Source organism: Calidris pugnax, unplaced genomic scaffold (assembly GCF_001431845.1).
Source record: "Calidris pugnax isolate Ruff unplaced genomic scaffold, ASM143184v1 scaffold1, whole genome shotgun sequence".
Taxonomy (NCBI): Eukaryota; Metazoa; Chordata; class Aves; order Charadriiformes; family Scolopacidae; genus Calidris; species Calidris pugnax.
The window spans coordinates 634,254-654,995 of record NW_015090800.1 but is presented as its reverse complement, the minus strand read 5'-3'; the positions used below and the strand labels follow the sequence as shown (position 1 = coordinate 654,995).

The following is a 20,742-nucleotide window of genomic DNA, read 5'->3' as shown; positions in this document are numbered from 1 at the left end:
ATAAATCTCGAAAATAGGAATGTTCTCTTTATGGGGATAAATTTTGCCTAACTCAAAGTACACCTTGTAGTGATTGTAAATGTTTGGAAAGGTCTTTGAACTTTGATTATAGTTAAGAAGGTGAGAACAATGCAGGTATGGATATTGCAATCCAATCTCTCCATCAGTGATTACAATGTGGATTTATTCATGAAGTTCAAAAGATATAGGTGTGTCTAAATAGACTAGATACTAGGTGTTCCTGAGTGCCTGATGCAAAGTTGTCATTGTTTTGTGCACAGCCAGGGTGAGTCACTTAACTTTTGTAGGTATAAAAAATAATATGCATAAGAATATTTTCTTTGTGCCTAACATTGCAGCAGATATTGATTAGTTAAGGCATCTACAGCTTTATAAGGTATAAGCAATACACAAAAGCAGCTCCTATGGAGTTCTTTCCTAAAAGCATAGGAAACCATGTCTACTTGGGATGAATTTTATTTTCTCCATGTCAGCATTTTTAATCTTAAAGGGCTGGAATTCAAGCTGTGTTTATGGATTACAACTGGTCACAATCTGTAAGACTTGTACATCCCTTACTACACAAACCTAATTCTGATCCTATGTTTCTAGAGAAACTGCTTGTGGAAGCAAAATTTAAAATTTGTTTTTCATTAGTATATAAGCTTGAGAGTAAAATTTGCACTAATGAAATTCAGATGCACAATTTTACTTAGAAGTCAAGTATAAGAGGATCACAAAGCTGGTTGGGAAAAAAACCCACAACAAACAAGTATTTACAGGAAATAATCAGACATCACTTACCTGGATCTAACGGAAAATTTAGAAGCAAAATGTATTGTCATAGATTTTATTATTCTCCCCTACCATCCGGGGATTTTGTTGTTGTTTGATTGTTTTTTGAAGCTGGATTTATTTACATTCAAGCTAATCTGGGATCATAAAGCCACAGAATCATTAAGGTTGGAAAGGACCTCTTCAGATCATCTCGCTCAAACTCCCTACTCAAGCAGGGTCACCTAGAGCAAGTTGCCCAGGACCATGCCCACTCAAGCTCTCAATATCTCCAAGGATGGAGACTCCACAGTCATTCTGGGCAACGTATTCCAGTATCTGATCACCCTCACAGTAAAAAAGTGTTTTCTTGTATTAAGATGGAATTTCATGTGTTTGAGTTTGTGCCCATTGCCTTTTATCCCATCACTGGGCCATACTGAGAAGCAGCCTGGCTTAATCTTTATTCTGTCTACTGGTGCCTGGGGTTATTCCGTGCTTGGGATTATTCCTCCCTAGGGGCAGGATTTGGCACTTCCCAGTGTTGAACTTCATGAGATGCCTGTTGGCCTGTTTCTCCGGCCACTTCCTCCAGATCTCTCTGAACAGCAACACAACCATCTCATGTAGTGCTCACTCCTATACTTTTCATATCATCTAAAAACTCACTGAGAGTGTGCTCTGTCCCATTGTCCAGGTCATTAAAGAAGAGGTCAAATGGTAAGGACGCAGTATTGACCCAGAGATACACCACTAGTGATTGGTTTTCATCTGGGTTTTCTGTGTCTGATTACACTCTTTTGGGTAGAGCTGTTCAGCCAGTTTTTCAATCCACTTCACCAATCTGTACTTCATCAGTTTGTCTGGGAGTCTCCCCTGTTATGCGAGAGAGCGTCGAAAGCCTTACTAAAGTCCAAGTAAACACCATTCATTGCTCTCCCGTCATCCAACAAGCTAGTCTATCAAGTTGGTCAGGCATGATTTCCCCTTGCTGACTGCTGCTGGTAACATTTCTGTCCTTCAATTGTCTGACAATTATTTCCAGGATTACTTGCTCTATCGCCTTCACCGGGATCGAGATGAGGTTTACCAGATGGTAGTTCCTTGGATCCTCCTTGCCCTTGTTGAAGACAGAGATGAGATTTTATTTCTTCCATTCCTCGGGAACCTCTTTCAATTTCCATAATCCAGCAACGACATCAGCCAGCTCCCTCAGCTCTCATGGCTGCAGCCCATGTATTTGTATATGCCAAGTTTAAGTGTTCCCTAACCTCCTCAACTGAGGGTAAGTCTTTCTTGCTCCAGAAATAAGTCCAATAAAATAAAAATAAAGCAGCATACAGCCTATCAAAGTATTAAGCCGTTTGATTTAGTTTAATGGGGCATTCTGAATTTTTTTTTCCCATCAGGGCAATCCTGGAAGGTGCTGAGCATCCAAAATTCCTCTGTTAGTTTCTTGGCAACTGGATTCTCAACACCATTTTGTGGGATCAACCTCTCCAGAATTACTCATGAATTTCATGTATAAACTTGAGAAATGAATCTTGTAGATATGACATACATTTTGTTTGTTATTTTAGGCCACTTTATGCTTGATCTGATCTTCAAGGTCAGTGTTCTTGTCTCTTTTTTAGGATAAACAAATCTGTACCCTTCTTTGACCAGGACATCACATCTTGAAAGTATGTGTGACAGAGTTGCAGTTTACATTACATCTGTTTCAACAGTTGGTTCTCATAGTCAGTAAGAAAGGAGCATAGTGTTGTTCCCTGCCTGAATTTATGACCGTGCCTTCATCATTTCTGTAATTCTTTATTGCAGCAATGTCCTGGGAAAGTTTTTATCTGACTAGGGTAGGTGATAACACAGTGGTCACACCAATGTGAAAAAAATGGCAATGTTAATGTACAATTAGCAGGGTTTGCAAGCTGCTGTTTTCCCTCCACACTGTGTGTGTGTTCTTTACCAAAAATCTCCATATCAAGGGATATTCTTACACTATTCTAAAATTTCCATGCTATGCCTTTAACAGGAAGAATTAGTGTGACAGTTATCGAGGCAATTTGCATATTTATCAATATATTTACATCATAGTTTTTATTTGTGATCTTTTTGCGTGTTGTTTTGTTAGTCTTCTCTCACTTTTCAGTTAGTCCGTGTTCTTTTCCCATTGTATAGACCAAAAAGTTAGACAAAAATCTTGGTCAGTAAACAGAATTTCTGGTGGGCAATGCAAAATTTTAGAAATTCCCCAAATGACAAAAAGTCTGAAAATTTTCACATTTGATTGTGATTCATTGTTTATATGTATTATTTTATGTAATATAATACTATTTAAAATAGTGGTGGCACAAAAGGAAGCAAAATGGCAAAGTTCAAACTATGTGCTCTCTTTAGAAAAGCCAAATAGAGATACAAACCCATATGAAACTGTAATGTTTCATTTGAACATATTTTTTTTTTCTTTTGAAAATATATTAGAATTTTAGTAATTTCACCCTGGAAAACTGATCCTGTTTTATTATCTTTATTATTTTATCAGTAGCAGCATTTGCCTGGGGTTTTGCGTGATTTTTTTGTGTGAGCAAGAAAAGACAGGAAAAATTCTCTGTATTTACAGGGACTTTCATCCTATCTCTGTAGTCTGCTCTTCCCTGCTTCTCTCAGCTGTTTAAAAGAAATTCTAGATATGTTAACAGAAGGTCATTTCTATGGGACATTCCCATACGCTGGGAAGAGATGGCAATCTAAACAAAAAAGAGGAAGAGGGGAAGAAAAGCTCATGTCACCATTTTACTAATGGAGTTATGATAAACACACTGAAGTCACCGATTAACCCTGTGACAGAACTGAACTCTGTGACCCAGTCCCTGGCTTTAGCAAGATTGTACCATCTTTTAATAAGGAGCTTTGCCAAAGGTTATAGTCAATGAGAGGCAGTAAAAAGTGAACTTCTTGTTTATTTCTTTATGATGGCTTACATCTTACACCTGTAGCATCAGTACTGAAATACACTTATAACTATTGTGTTGAATAGAGTTGTTGTCTCAGCCATACATAATCTCTTTACCATTTAGGATAATTTTATTTCATTATTAAGACACCTATACGATATAGTACATTTTGGTGTTGGTTTATTTGGTTTTTTTTCTCCCACACAAACATTCCTGGTCCTAGTCTGACAAAAGTAATTAATGAAATGCTGGCCCCTACTTCACATTGAAAATAGGTCTACTACTCTATTTCAGAAGGCTACCATTGTAGTGAAGCAATGAGAACTTCCGTCCATTATTCATAAACTGCAGGAGGCTAAATTATTGTATGATAAACAACACACATACACACAGATATTCACATACACTGCAAAAGAATTCATGCTTTGTCTGGAGTAAAATGAAATCCCAGAGGTAATTTCTGTACTGTGTGGGAAATAATGTCTCCTGCAGGAAATTTATAGCCGTGATTGTTTAAAAGAAATGAAAAATATAGTGTTAAATGTTTTTAACAAAAGCATTCAATTGTTTCATATTTTTCAGCTGACTCCTACCTCTGCCAATTTATAGAAGTTATAAATCCTGGACAAAGTTTTAGGTCATTTCATAGGAACTAGTGTGACTAACTCCAATATATTGTTTTGGTCACATTATAAAATGATTTATTGAATATGCATTTAATTTTAATTCATTGCTGGCCTACACGGAAAATAACAGAGTTTATACAAAAGTTCAGAAAAAGCCATTTGGGAATAGCATTAGAAGATACTGGAAATAATTGTTTATTTCATTTTATAAATGACAATAATAATTGTACAAGAAATAACAGATTATTTGTCAAGACGGGTCTTTTCCACCCTCATTTAGATGTAACTGAATGCTACAGGTGTGATGAGGAAACAGGCAAAAACTTGTCACTACAAATCCTGAGGCATCTATTGGGTTCTTGTCCTGGGCTGATACTGCCAACCCCTTCGTATGACCCTGCCCTGGTTGGGCAGGAAGCTTGAGGGTGAGCAAACATGGTAATAGTTACATGGTCTCTTGCATGCTGTTTTCTATAGAAACTGCCATTTCTTAGCCTAATGGGTTCCTCATACATCACGATGAATGTACAATACAGCTAAACGTCATCTTCATCTGTATAGAAAAGTGGAAACTCTGAAATTAAATTCAAGTTTCTACTCATTTTCTTTTATCAGAAGTAAGCACGATTATTTTTTTTTTCTGAAAAGAACAGAGTGTGGTTTCCCAACCTGATGGCTCTCTGAAAAAATCTGCTCTCTGAAATAATCCATTTTGACATGTCTTTTCCTCTGCTTATCCCAGGGTCCTTAGCACACTTGCTGTGAGGGGGATCAAAACCCACTCTCTTACCATTACTGTCCTTCCCCTTTCCAACTGTCCTTCCTTTCTGAGATCTCTTACACTGTTTCTTTGGAGTTGGGAGTGATTGTCAGCAGGTGTGTAATTTCTCTTTTGCTTTTGCTTCTCTGTTAGTAAAAAAAGTGTAAAACTGGCTTGCCTGCTCCACACCAGCTGTGAGCCAAAACTCAGGCTTATAAAGCATGTTAAGGTTGGTACGTGCTAATGTCAGATAAGGGTAGGTTAGTGATTGTTATTTCTTTGGATTGATTGATAATGGGAATAATTGAAGGTGAAGATAAAATTTAACCCTTTGACTTATGTAGAGTTGAGAGGCAGTATTATTTTCATCCACTGACTCTTTCTGCTGAGGTGAAATTTATCCCCGAGGAAAAAAAAAATAAAATAATTCCAGCAGTAACATTGAAGAGAAATCCTGTAATATGCAAGAAAAAAAAAAAAAAAGTCCTACATGCCCTTTAGATCCTCTGTCCCTTTCTCCTCAAGTTTGAATCCATTTTTCCTTTATTATGAGACTGCCATTAAAGTACAAAAAGCTCAAGACACTTATGGGTTTATAGTCACCATTTAAGGGATGCTGAGAGTCGGAGAGAAGCACTAAATTGCTTGTCTAGTGATGAGCCAAAGCTATCATTCACTGCATGGGTTTTGGACTAGGCGAGGGGTTTATTTTAACTCCGTACTTGCAGAGATTCCTTATAGTATCTTCTTTACTGTATTTAAATCCCTTGCTGTTACCCAAGTAGCTCAGTGAGGCCCAGAGCAGCTTTTTTTGGGGGGGCGGGGGGTTGAGGAGAGCTGGGAAGTGCAGATGGATGATGCAAGCACAACCAGGTATTTCCCTGCAGAATATCTATCCAACAGCTATTCAAACTCTCTTGTTTAGTTGAACTAATAATTTAAAGATAAGCATCAGGCATTTTTCAGCAAGCCCCTCACTGAAACAATTGCCTGTTTCATAGTTTCCAAAAGCTTCCACAAAAGTCAGCAGATTTATGATTTAAAGAAAAACACCCTATCACACTCAACAGCTTGCAAAAATAAACTTCCTCCCAAATTTGACATTCCCTGATCATGGTGTAAGCTTGTTTAAAGGGCAATTCCTGCCCAGGACCTTTGTAACTATTTAGCTGAAAGTTGCTAATTGTCTCAGTGAAGTTTCACACTGAGTATCTACTTCTGTTTGCTCTTGTACTGCACTCGAGCTGTGCTTGCTCGCAGCCCTGAGTGTAGCTCATTGCAGATAGGTTATGTAAAAGCTGACCTTTAGCAAAGAGGAAATCATCTCCAGCCCTTGAAGACTCAGAAACTTCCGAAGAAATTAATCATCACTGCTCTAGTAGCTCGCCAGGTCTTTTGGGGTTGGACTATGCTTTTGGGATCTAGCCCTAACCTCACAGGGTCACGGATCATCGTAGCTCGCCAGGTCTTTTGGGGTTGGACTATGCTTTTGGGATCTAGCCCTAACCTCACAGGGTCATGGATAAAAGTAACTGTGAGCAGTTCTGGAAAAGGGGCAGGTGTTTTTTCTCTCCAGGTACCCAATCCAATCTCCAGGATGGGAGTATACTCTAATTTTTCTACTTGATGATTAAAAGTGATGTGAGGAAAATTCAGCACTAGACCCAACCCAATATCTGGTTAAAACTAGTGTGTAAAGTTAATAGGTTCTTTACCATCTTCTGGCTCTTCCTTATTAAAAAGAGATGTTCTCTCTTCTTTGCGTAGATAAGCTTCATTTGCCTAATGGATGTATTTGTCAGTTATGGTCCCAATGTTTCTCTGCCCCAGAGGGAGTCTGCTTCAATCAAAAGATGGCAGCAGTGTTTGAACTTGCTCATACGGACTGGGCTAAAAATAACAGTGCAAACAAAAATGCTTTCAGTTGCTCAGCAAATCACAGCCCCATAGAACGCTGCATACTACTTAGGAATATAACCACAGTAAAATCAGGAAGCTAGGAGATCTCTCAGAAAACATAACAACTCTATTTCACTTATTCTCTGAGGTACCTTTAAAAATTTAGTTATGTAATAAATGTGGTCGGGAATCATTCGTTGAAATGGTTTATATGTGTGTTGGAAAGTGACACTTCATCAGAACCACAGCTTCTTTTTTCCCTGAATATTCCAGCTTCAATAAAACTTTCAACAACGCGGGTTCTTTGAGTTCAAGGCAGAATTTTGTGGGACTAGAACTGGGGCTGGTAGCTGGGAATACCTACCCTAGAAAAGGTGCTAGCCCAGAGGCTGCAGTGTTTGCCTAAAATGTGATAACTTATACTCCTGGCCTGATCAAGCATGAGTGTCCTAGCTACCCATGTGTTAGCTAGACTGTTATAGACATCCATTTCTCTCTTGCTTTCACTGAAATAAGGAGAAACAAGTGAATATACATGGTTCATAATTATAATTCAACTGGAAATTAAAAGACAATGTGTAGCAACAAGAAGATTAATGTAATGTAACAACTTTCCAATAGGAATAGCAAAAATACTAATCTGATAAGGCACAAATCCTAACTCAGTTAACATAGAACTTCATAAACTTCTGTTTGTAAAAGGGATTATGCATGCATTTGCATATATATGCATACGTATGCATAATTGCAGAGAGGGAATGAGATACACCAGCAGGCTTATTGCAATCTTTAAAAAGCCTCCTAAATTTTTGTCTTCATCTTACTGCCATATGGGAACAATTTTTGAGCTTAAGGTGAGATGAAACAATAAAACTGTTCCCTTCATATGTCTATTGCATAAAGAGTGTAAACTCAGGATTTATACAAGCACAGAATTAGTTGCCCAAATGCAGCTAAATCGTAACATCTAACTTTTGTACGTTTTCATGCACTTGCATCCCTAGTTATACTTGCATTTCTCAAAGTACCAAAGCCCAGGTACAGGGAAGATGTCACAAAAAGCTGCTGTGAGAGACAGGAATTATCAAGATAAGAATCCTGAAATGCTTATAATGCTCTTCATTAGCACAAAAAATCTTCAGCTTCTCTTTTCTATTTCTTTTTTTCTGTTTATTTCTGTTCTGAAAAACCTGCAAAATTTTAAAAAGGAACGTGTCATATTTTCAGCAGGAAAATATGTGTAAACCTTTGAAGTCATGATTACAAGTGTGGTAAGGCACATTGTATTCTCTTTCTATTCCTTTGAAATGACAGACAGAATTAAGAACTTGTTATTTATGTATTGTGCAAATTTAGAACTTAAAACAACTCAGTGTTGTTAAAAACATAAAAATCATCTTTGAAAAAGTTATGACACAGTGGATACTTGCATTTCTCAAAGTACCAAAGCCCAGGTACAGGGAAGATGTCACAAAAAGCTGCTGTGAGAGACAGGAATTATCAACATAAGTGCCAGTGAACGTAATTATCATCATCAGGCTAAAACTGACTCTAAAATTAAATTTCAAGTCTATCATTTTTAGACTTCTAAGAGAATGTAATTTCATTTTGATTTTAAAAGAGTAATAGAAAATGGCAGACAGTTTGTTCAGTATTCTTAAAAAACAAAAATCTCCTGAGAGAAGAGGAGTGTGAGAACTAGATAGCCTATTCTGATAGTGATGTATTATATGAAGCACTTGCCTTAAAACTAACACAGGAAAACATGAAGATTTACAATTAATTAATCTAAAATAGTTACAGGTACATCTTATCTGCTAAGTGGTTTGTCATTCATATTCTGTAAAACTAAACAGTTTTAGCACCTAAAATGCTAACAGAACAAAATGTTATCTGATAAGATGTACCAACAAACATTTATAGAAATGGGTACTGGATAAGGTGAATTGAGGTCTTTAACAAAATAAAGTAACTAGTAATGAACTCTCATTTTTCCTTTCACCTTTGAACACATGGTGATATTATTCTGACGGGATACAAAAGAGCCCATTCCCTCTTACATGATTTACGGGTGGTCAGTTCCAGTAACATGTCCTAGTTGTATCATTTTTAGCTGACAGATGAAAAATGTAGGATTTTACCAAGTCTTAATTTAACTTAGTTATGCCCATAAACTATCTGGTGACATGAACATGGCCTTGTTATTTATTCCTCCCTCCTTCACAGTGCTCTCAACCAGCCCAAATCCTGCACTAAATCCCTGATGCAATTGCTGCTAAGCTTGACAATTTGAATTTGATGGTAATTTTTCTAAGTTTTCTGATTTCTCTTCTGCAGCTCCAAAATACAGAGGCTATGAACTGGCTTCTCTGTTCCTAACTTTGGCCATCCAAAAGTCTAAGCTGCATGTCCGTGCTTCCAACTTTGTCAAGAGACCAGAGAGGAAAAAAAAAAGCTATCAAGCTATCAGAGCACAATTTGTCCACATTATTTTTAGGGTGGGTTTAATTTGTCCATCTCTTTCTGTTAGTCACACAAGGAGCCTAGCTCAGTTGTAGGGCTTCACGTGGGAAAGGTGTGGTCCTCCCAAAGCTGTGCTACTGCAAACTGGAATCCAAGAGAGACCTTCTGGTAGTGCAGAGGTGGCACAGCAAATGCAGTCTTTATGTTTGCCTGAAAAGTCCAGCTCTGGAAAACATGTCATCACATTGATTGAGTCACTCTGAATATTGTTCTTTTCTCATCATCACCCTGTTCTCTAGCCACAGCTTAGGTTTTGGTTGTTCAGGCTGTCATCTTCTCTTTTTTAGGAGAAACATAATCACCCTGTGTGGAATAACAGCTCTTTCAGAGAGTTTCTCTACTATTCCTAGCATCGAAATGGACATTGGCTTTAATGAAAGCAGAGTCTGACCCTCATGGCTGTTGCTTCATGTCCCATTACATGACCAGTTTGAATTCCTTCCACCGGTTAGCTCTCTGTGAAGTTCCAAGATTTAAACTGGCAATTCTGAGAACGCTCAAGGACAGGCAAAGGTATGGATTCACTAACAATTTTGTTTCCTCAGGACTCTTTAACCTGCCTCAGTTACTGCTTGGGTTTAATTGAATTAATGCTTATTTCAATAGCATTCAAAACAGATAGTTCATTTTGGATTATTTGTACCTTTGAAGTGAGGGTGGGCATATAGGATGGGGCAGGCATCCCTAAATAGAAAAGGTGTTTTGCACTGTGTTTTACTAGTCACACAGCAATGGTGGTAACACTCAGCACTGAGAAGTTAAAATACACCCCATTAGTATGTGGTAGCATTAATCCTGCTGCAGAACTTACTGGTTAGGGACAAGGCAGAAAGATTTCCCCAGTTTGTTTTGGGTAGCTATCTGTACTTTACTTTTTGTTGAATGTTGCAGAATCCTTCATGTTGAGATGAGGAAAGGGGTGTATTTGAGAGAAAGGGCCATCAAGAGAGGATCATCAAGGCACCACATCTGGGGCTGGGAGACCTCTGCTCAATTTTCACCTCCAGCAACTTTTCCTGACTTGGTGTGAGCGATTTGTTTTTCCTTGGATTGCTTCTGCACTTAGAAAATGAGCCTACTCCTGAACAAAGGTGTTGAAAAACCACATTAATCTTTGTAGGGTGCTCAGACATGGCACACTAAGCACCTGGATAAATGGCTGACAGCCACGGGTAGGCAACTTATTAATTGCTTTCTTTCAGCGCACGTTTTTGGGTTGCTTTGTGATCTGTTACGTGTGAAGACACTAAGATACGTGTTTTAACCATTAAGTATGTAACTGTAAAATATAGGTTTGTCTATGACAGGGCCATGATACAACTGAACGACAAGGAGAAGCTTCACTTTTCTGCTCTACTGGCTATCTTTATACGCAGAATGAGTGTTGGTTACATGAAGATTTGAACAATATTGTGCAGAGGCATAATAGGAAGGAAACTGAAGAATTCTGGTCAAGAGTACCTTTCTGGAATGTGACCCCTCTCCCAAATAAACTTCATAGTGTGATATATTTGGGAGCTGGACTAGATGATCTCTAGAGGTTCCTTCCAACTCTGATAATTCTGTGATATAGTTGTGGATGCCCCATCCCTGGAAGCATTCAAGACCAAGCTGGATGAGGTTCTGAGCAACTTGGTCTAGCAGGAGGTGTCCCAGCCCATGGCAGAGGTGTTGGAACTTGATGATCTTTAAGGTCCCTTCCAACTCTAACCATTCTATGATTCTATATTCGTAGTGAAAGTTTGCTGATGATACGAATCTGGGAGGAATGGCTGACACACCAGAAGGCTCTGCTGCCATTTAGTGAGACTTGGACAGGTTAGCAAGTTGGGCGGAGAGGAACCTAATGAAGTCCAACAAAGGCAAGTGTAGGGTCCTGCAGCTAGGGAGGAATAACCCCTTGCACCAGCACAGGTCATGGGTTGGCCTGTTGTAAAGCAGCTATGTGGAAAAGGACCTGGGAGTCCTGGTGGACAACAAGTTGACCATGTGCCAGCAATGTGCCCTTGTGGCAAAGAAGACCAATGGTCTCCTGGGGTGCATTATGTGGCCAGCAAGTCGAGGGAGGTTATCCTCCTCCTCTACTCTGCCTTAGTGAGGCCACATCTGGAGTACTGTGTCCAGTTCTGGGACCCCCAGTTCAAGAAAGACAAGGAACTACTAGAGGAAGTTCAGCAGAGACTACAAAAATGGTCAGGGGACTGGAGCACCTCTCATGAGGAAAGGCTGAGAGACCTAGGTCTGTTGAGCCTAGAGAAGAGAAGAGTGAAGGGGGGGATCTCATCAATACATATAATCATCTAAAGTGTGTGTGTCAAGAGGATAAGGCCAAGATTCTTTTCAGTGGTGCTCAGCAACAGGACAAGGGGCAATGGGGACAAACTGAAACACAGGAAATTCCATCTAAACATAAGGAAAAAATTCTTTACTTTGAGGGTGGCAGAGCACTGGAACAGGCTGCCCAGGGAGGTTGTGGAGTCTCCTTCTCTGGAAATATTCAAAACCCACCTGGACACGTTTCTGTCCAGCCTGATCTAGGTAACTGAGCAACTTGGTCTAGCAGGAGGTGTCCCAGCCCATGGCAGAGGTGTTGGAACTTGATGATCTTTAAGGTCCCTTCCAACTCTAACCATTCTATGATTCTATATTCGTAGTGAAAGTTTGCTGATGATACGAATCAGGGCCATGATACAACTGAACGACAAGGAGAAGCTTCACTTTTCTGCTCTACTGGCTATCTTTATACGCAGAATGAGTGTTGGTTACATGAAGATTTGAACAATATTGTGCAGAGGCATAATAGGAAGGAAACTGAAGAATTCTGGTCAAGAGTACCTTTCTGGAATGTGACCCCTCTCCCAAATAAACTTCATAGTGTGATATATTTGGGAGCTGGACTAGATGATCTCTAGAGGTTCCTTCCAACTCTGATAATTCTGTGATATAGTTGTGGATGCCCCATCCCTGGAAGCATTCAAGACCAAGCTGGATGAGGTTCTGAGCAACTTGGTCTAGCAGGAGGTGTCCCAGCCCATGGCAGAGGTGTTGGAACTTGATGATCTTTAAGGTCCCTTCCAACTCTAACCATTCTATGATTCTATATTCGTAGTGAAAGTTTGCTGATGATACGAATCTGGGAGGAATGGCTGACACACCAGAAGGCTCTGCTGCCATTTAGTGAGACTTGGACAGGTTAGCAAGTTGGGCGGAGAGGAACCTAATGAAGTCCAACAAAGGCAAGTGTAGGGTCCTGCAGCTAGGGAGGAATAACCCCTTGCACCAGCACAGGTCATGGGTTGGCCTGTTGTAAAGCAGCTATGTGGAAAAGGACCTGGGAGTCCTGGTGGACAACAAGTTGACCATGTGCCAGCAATGTGCCCTTGTGGCAAAGAAGACCAATGGTCTCCTGGGGTGCATTATGTGGCCAGCAAGTCGAGGGAGGTTATCCTCCTCCTCTACTCTGCCTTAGTGAGGCCACATCTGGAGTACTGTGTCCAGTTCTGGGACCCCCAGTTCAAGAAAGACAAGGAACTACTAGAGGAAGTTCAGCAGAGACTACAAAAATGGTCAGGGGACTGGAGCACCTCTCATGAGGAAAGGCTGAGAGACCTAGGTCTGTTGAGCCTAGAGAAGAGAAGAGTGAAGGGGGGGATCTCATCAATACATATAATCATCTAAAGTGTGTGTGTCAAGAGGATAAGGCCAAGATTCTTTTCAGTGGTGCTCAGCAACAGGACAAGGGGCAATGGGGACAAACTGAAACACAGGAAATTCCATCTAAACATAAGGAAAAAATTCTTTACTTTGAGGGTGGCAGAGCACTGGAACAGGCTGCCCAGGGAGGTTGTGGAGTCTCCTTCTCTGGAAATATTCAAAACCCACCTGGACACGTTTCTGTCCAGCCTGATCTAGGTAAACCTGCTTTGGCAGAGGGGTTAGACTAGATCATCTCCAGAGGACCCATCCAACCTCTACTAGTCTGTGATTATGTGATTTTGTGATACAGTAACATATGAATTTCCTCATAAAGCATCTGAGCCAGCTTTTGATTGCCTGCTTACAAAGATTTGCATTGAACTAGAACTGATCCTAGTATAATCTTCCTTTCAAGGAAATCTACTCTGCATGTTTTCTTGACTGAGTGCCTACTGGTTGTTTTTTTTTTATTTTTTCATATGCTAGCATCTGATTTGTTTAATTAAATTCTTTATAGGTGTTTCTGTTCTCTAGAAAAAAAAAAATCCCTGGACATCAGAGCACTACATAATCATTCTTCTGACATAGTCACTGCACTTTTTTAAAAGTAAGCCATAACAAAGCTAAGAAGACCAATGGTCTCCTGGGGTGCATTATGTGGCCAGCAAGTCGAGGGAGGTTATCCTCCTCCTCTACTCTGCCTTAGTGAGGCCACATCTGGAGTACTGTGTCCAGTTCTGGGACCCCCAGTTCAAGAAAGACAAGGAACTACTAGAGGAAGTTCAGCAGAGACTACAAAAATGGTCAGGGGACTGGAGCACCTCTCATGAGGAAAGGCTGAGAGACCTAGGTCTGTTGAGCCTAGAGAAGAGAAGAGTGAAGGGGGGGATCTCATCAATACATATAATCATCTAAAGTGTGTGTGTCAAGAGGATAAGGCCAAGATTCTTTTCAGTGGTGCTCAGCAACAGGACAAGGGGCAATGGGGACAAACTGAAACACAGGAAATTCCATCTAAACATAAGGAAAAAATTCTTTACTTTGAGGGTGGCAGAGCACTGGAACAGGCTGCCCAGGGAGGTTGTGGAGTCTCCTTCTCTGGAAATATTCAAAACCCACCTGGACACGTTTCTGTCCAGCCTGATCTAGGTAAACCTGCTTTGGCAGAGGGGTTAGACTAGATCATCTCCAGAGGACCCATCCAACCTCTACTAGTCTGTGATTATGTGATTTTGTGATACAGTAACATATGAATTTCCTCATAAAGCATCTGAGCCAGCTTTTGATTGCCTGCTTACAAAGATTTGCATTGAACTAGAACTGATCCTAGTATAATCTTCCTTTCAAGGAAATCTACTCTGCATGTTTTCTTGACTGAGTGCCTACTGGTTGTTTTTTTTTTATTTTTTCATATGCTAGCATCTGATTTGTTTAATTAAATTCTTTATAGGTGTTTCTGTTCTCTAGAAAAAAAAAAATCCCTGGACATCAGAGCACTACATAATCATTCTTCTGACATAGTCACTGCACTTTTTTAAAAGTAAGCCATAACAAAGCTAAAAAAAAAAACCAAAAACCAAACCAACAACCAACAAAAATATCTGGAGTTCCAGTTCTCTGGCATTCTGAATTCTCGCAGAACTACTGCTACAACATAGGAAAACTGAAACTCCATTTTTGTGCTAAACATTATTGGCAGAAACATAGTCACTGTTACTCTAAAATGTTGACAATTTGAATTCAGAGGTAAATTACATATCTGTTTCAATCATTTGGGCTTTTCACCTTTTCAGTATTTGCCATTTCACTCTCCCACCTATTATCCAGAGATTTACAGCAGAATAAATTTATTAATCCTAACACCCATAATTTCCATTGGAAGCTGGACCAACTGTCAACAAATATCAAAATAACTACTTGATCTTCAGGGGACACCTGTTAAAAGAGCGGGTTTATGCATGATGTAGAATTGCTGAGTAAAACATTTTTATTGTGCTGCTTGATGGCACTTATCACTTGGGAACCTTGCAGGTTTCCCCAGACACTGGGTAGACGAAGATGTAAAACCTCTTCAAGTTTTTTTGTGCATATGTCTCTTGTTAGTGTGCATTTCATTAAGGTCTTTATCTTTTATATTAATCAGAAGTGGTTTTTATATCTAGATCTACTACTCCTCCAAAGACAAAGAGTCTTTACAAAGTCAGCTTTGTTGGTGAATATACCTCACATGTTGTCAACCCAGTCCAAAGCCTGTTAAAGTCATCTGAAATCTTTCCACTGATGGGAACCACAACCTTGGGGCAAAATACTGCCACTGCGAGTCACATACATATATTTTAATTAAAAAGCATTGAATTTCTGAGAATATTCATGAGATCAAAATAGTAATCAATATGAGAGTGAGAATCTGCAATAAATGTTGTCATTACCACTACGTAGTCCACATTTTACATTTATCCTTTGACTTTTGTGTTATTTTCTGATCAGGAAGTAACAGTTTTATTTTGTGAATATCCTACCTAACTTGTGTTTGTGCAGTGTGCATTTATGATGCACACTGTGATATTTAAGTGAAGATGAAAAGGTATGTCTCTTTAAATTTTAAGCAGTTTTAGTGCAGAAATCCTATGATATTGCAAAAACGTATAAAATTTAAGGCACTAGAATTTCAAATATAGCATTAAAGTAAGTAGTCTGACCTTCAAAATATTCGATCCTTTGGATACTAGGATAATTATTTAAATATTTTTTTGAATGCATCTTTTAAAAATGGTCTTTTTTTTCATGAAGCTTAAGCATATTGGCAAGAAATAGTTTTGGACATGGCAGGCAGTGCATTTTGAGTTCCACTTATGTGCAAGATTTCTCGGTGTCAGACCTTACTCATAGAAATGAAAGTTGATTCTTCTCTTTGGTATTAGCAATAGAATTACTCATCTGCGTGTAAGCCTCTTTTTCAAAAATTTTATTGCCTAATTGCGGTGTTCATAAACGAACAGCTTAATTCAACACCAGCAGTGAAAACATTCAGTGGGCAATGCCACCCACTCTCCTGACATTACCCCAAGCGAAGTGTGCCTTATGTTTTCATGGACCACTTCAGAATGGCCTCCTAGACAGACCCAGTTATCCTGCTTCTCAAGTGCCCCAAGTCATCGTCATCAAGCTGAGGGCCCCTTACCCTGCTCTGCGGTCAAGGTGACTCCAGCAGGTAACAGCCTTCTCAAGCTTGCTTGAGAAATTTTTTCAGGCATTGGAATGGGCTGCCCAGGGAGGTGGTTGAGGCACCATCCCTGGAGGTGTTCAAAAGACGGGTTGATGTAGTGCTGGGAGGTATGGTTTAGTGATGATGCTCCTTGTTTGTTGTGTGGGTGTCTATTTTTGTCAGTTAGGTTGACGGTTGGACAAGATGATCTTTAAGGTCCCTTCCAACCTAGAAGATTCTGTGATTCTGTGGGTCAAGGTGCTTCACACAAGGCTGGTATGATCTGCACTCCAGTGTGGGTAACATGTGTCTCTGGCAGTACTTGAAAAGCTCTGCACCCCACTCACACTCATGTTTTTCTGGCATCCACACTGCACTGACGCTTCCTGACCACTGTGTAGACCTGCCTGCCAGACCATGCCACCCAATGGGCATCCAATGAGCACAGCATCCAGCATCCAGTAATAATATTCTATGGTGCTTAACAACAGTTCCATTTCTGGTTATAAGGAATTTGCTGCAAAAAACCAAAAAGTCCTACTACTGTCCTTAGAACTTATTTTCTGCAAACTCATGCTTCTGTAATCTTCTTAGGATTTTTCTCAGTTTGTTTTTCAGGAGTTTATTTGATTTATGGTTTTATTAATTTTCCAAGAACTTTTGCTAGTAACATGCTTTGCCTGTGTTTTTCCAACAGGAAATGAGATCAAGAATGGTACACGATGCCAATTTTCAAAATTTTATTAACAGCAGAGAAATGCTTCTTGGAGAAGAGTTGAGTTTTACCACCTGTGTTCTCAGTCCTGAAGATAGTTTTCTCTGAGGACTTGGGCAAACTTCTACACAGTGCTCAACCTCAGTTTTCTTCTGCTTAATATGGGGATAATAATGCTTAATCTGGCCTAGAAAAACACAGTTGAAAGTACAAATAGAAAGCCTGATGATAGGAATTAAAGCTGCTCTGTCTGAGACAAATCTTGGAGCTGGGTTGAGGTTTTTACAAAGTAGTTTTTGCTGTCCTGTTCATTATCCTCAAGAGTTTTAAAAAAATTAAATAATTAAGTTAATAAAGCCAAAGTGAATTTAACAGAATCCTTCACTCACTTTTCACTGGGATAACATCTAAATTGTCAGCCAGAGTTTGCTTACGTGCATGCTGAGCAAAAACTATTAGGCCATTATCGTTGGAGTCCCTAGAGGGGTAAAGCATTTTTTATTGTAGCCTGTGAGAGTGTCCTCTCTCACATCAACTGGATCGGATGATGGGTTGGACAGAATTGTACAAGAAGACAAGAAAAAAGGCAACCAAAACCCAAACTCGAAAACCACATTACTCAATGGAAATTTGCTTCCAAATGTTTTCAGTGTTTTCAGGGTTACCCTTGTTACAGAACAGCAGTTGTGTCTTCCAGCTGGATAGCACAAAATGTCTCCTTGTACCAAGATAATGCCAGCAAAAATCCTATTTCTTTACTAATATATGCTAGTTCTACTGTGATTCTTTTTGTTTGCTCCTAATTTACAGTTATCCTTTTTAGAATTAATACCAGCTTCCTGATACAGGCAAACAAACCTGTCCTGTCTCCTGAAGTTTGTACCTTGAGTCATTCACAAGTTCAGGAAAAACCAAAGGTGACTATCATCCAACACAGCTACGGCATAGTTTGAAGCTTCAAGAGTGGTAAGAGATGGACTAAGGCCTCATAGTGATAGGACAGGTTTTATTATCAAACTCCTCAGCAGCAGTATCCTGGCTTTAAGACAAACTAAAGCAGATATTAATTGGAACCATCTGTATCCTTGACAAAATAAAAGAAAGAAAAAATGTTTTAAGAAGAGATAGAATCAAATGAGAAGATAGGGTCTTAACAACATAGAATATGATGCTGACAAGCCTGAGCAAATGCACCGGAACCTGAAATATAATCCAAATGGGCTTTAACCGAGGTTCTGAAAATGAGGACTATAAAGCATATCTTGTAGTCTGACAAACAAAGTGATAGCTGTTTGAGGGTTTGGCACTAAGCCATCTGAGTATTGAGTTTAGAGCAGATGGTGAGGCTGTTACGACTCTCAATTTGCTAGAAGTAATATTTAAGAAAATTGCAGTAGAGTAACTAATCTTAAAAACAATGATAAAGTGATACTTCTTCTGCCTGACTCCACTAGCGACAAGAAAAATACAAATGCAAGTGCTTTTTTTCCTCCACTTATCAGAGATCTTTTCTTGTATCTGCTGGGTTGATTCACAAAGTGTCTTTTTAGACCAGGTTATTTGGATTGCATTTGCTGCGTGTAAAACTTTCTTCTGTAAAATGTGCGTGTGTGTTTGCATTCCTGGTTTATTACGCTCCTGTTGCTGTTCTTAGTGGGCCTGTAACGTTTACAGGGTGAAAAGAAGAGGGAACTTGTTTTTAGCGCTATTTTCTCTGTGTCATTTGACACAGAGTTAGGGAAGACTGATTTGGATGTGAAAGCTGCGCATCACAGGCCTAAGATAACATGCTGCTGTTATATCCACAGGGAGGAAGCAGTGAGAAAATCCTTGGAGCTCTATATAAACAAAATCGGGATTTTGATGGCAGTATATGGAAATTCGCATTTGCTCTCCAGAAGTAATTTCTTTCTCCTGTAAGTTTTGGAAAAAAGCCATGCAGGTAGTAGTATTTTTTTCCATGCCAATAGATCCCAAAACACCTTATTAAAAAATGCACATGTAGGAAAACAAATATGCCTCTGTATGAGTTGCAGCATAAGCCACACAGATAATCAGTGCAAATCAAACCTTTTTCACCCTTATTAACACAACCTACATTATCAGTGTACCACAGACATAACCAGAATTGCTAAGGTTTGCCAATTAGTTATGTTAAAACAACCTAAGTTAAGCAGGTAACATCAGATTTGTAAGCCTGGGTTGTACATAGTGGCATAACTAGTGGAGTCAAAGAAGTGTAACAGAGAAATGAATTGAATCCTTTATTTACAGAGCTGTTTTTTTAGCAAGTTTCACTGTTATAAAATTAGGACATTTGTGAATTATGAATTATGGAAATAAAAATGTGGATCTACGTTGCTAGTACTTTAAGGGCTACCTCTACCGTTAAGTTAGAAAGAATCTCCTTGAAAAAACACATTTAAGTCTGACTAATGTTTCATAGGAAGCAGAGACTGTGCCATAGGCTTTTTTAATATGGAACAGAACCTATTAAGCACCTCAGGATGTGCAGGCAATTCCAAATTACATGAACAGAATTTTCTTGATTTACTGGCAATGTTATTTTTCAATGCTACAACTAGTGGCCACCGCATGCTTTAGAGCCAAAATAGTGTTCAAGTAGTCCCACCCTGGTAATTTTCTAGCCTAGTTTTGGATGCAGTCTCTTAGAATTCCATGTCTACTAAAAAAAGCAATAACAACTTGTCTGTTCCTTCTTCATAGTTCAACAGTATTGTCTTTCTGGAAAACGTACTCTTGTAACCCAATGCTATATTAAAGGAAAATGGCCAACATAATCATCTTTTTAATCTGAATCATATCTCCTTTTAAGAATCCACTAAAAAACAGTACATGTAAATTCATTTTGGTCTCCATGACGCACAGAAGATAGGGCAGAGCTGACCAGCTGCAGTTAACCTACTGCTAAGCTCGGCCAATAGATTGCTCCATACTCCAAGCAGATGTTTCTCTTTTAGGCTAATGGAACTCTTGTAGACCATATCCCTTCCCAAGAGAAAACACCAGCACAGTTGGAAGCTGGAAAGACTCATCTCAATAACAGAAGCAAGGTGCCAGCAGCATCAGCAGCAGTTTATTAATAAAAATCCATGAACGGAAGAGCAATTGTATTTTGTTTTAGCTTGTTTAGAAAAAGAAACCAAAAAAACCACCAACAAACAAAACCCACCAAACCAACTGCAAAACCCAACGTTTTTTTCTCTGCATGGCCCTCTTAAATGTAGCATTTCTTTTTCCTATAGCAATTGACTTCTGGGTGAGAGAAGAGGAAATCAATCTCTTACTGTTAGCTCTACTGTCGCTGCATACCAGTCACAAAATGGGAGAGAGAAGTGCATTTATGTAAAAATTCATTGTTAGAATTCACACGTCACAGATGATAATTGATATACTGTAGCTATGTGCTAGTCTAAAATAAGGAGAACTTTATTATACTTCAAGAGCATAGGTTGGATTTGATTTGAATCTTATACCAGAAGTAGCTCTACTAACGTCAGTCAATTCATACTTGTGTCACTGTAAGAAAAGAGTAATGCTCATGATATTTACCCTAGAGGATGAATGAC

At 39.2% G+C, this 20,742-nt stretch overlaps 1 long non-coding RNA gene across 1 annotated transcript; it reads left to right on the top strand.

The window, feature by feature from the left end:
- The first annotated feature begins 1,825 nt into the window (after positions 1-1,825).
- LOC106885267 lies at positions 1,826-10,987 on the top strand. The gene is made up of 3 exons (XR_001411414.1): positions 1,826-2,059; positions 9,824-10,049; positions 10,428-10,987. It is a non-coding gene; the product is annotated as an uncharacterized LOC106885267 (long non-coding RNA).
- Positions 10,988-20,742: the final 9,755 nt, after the last annotated feature.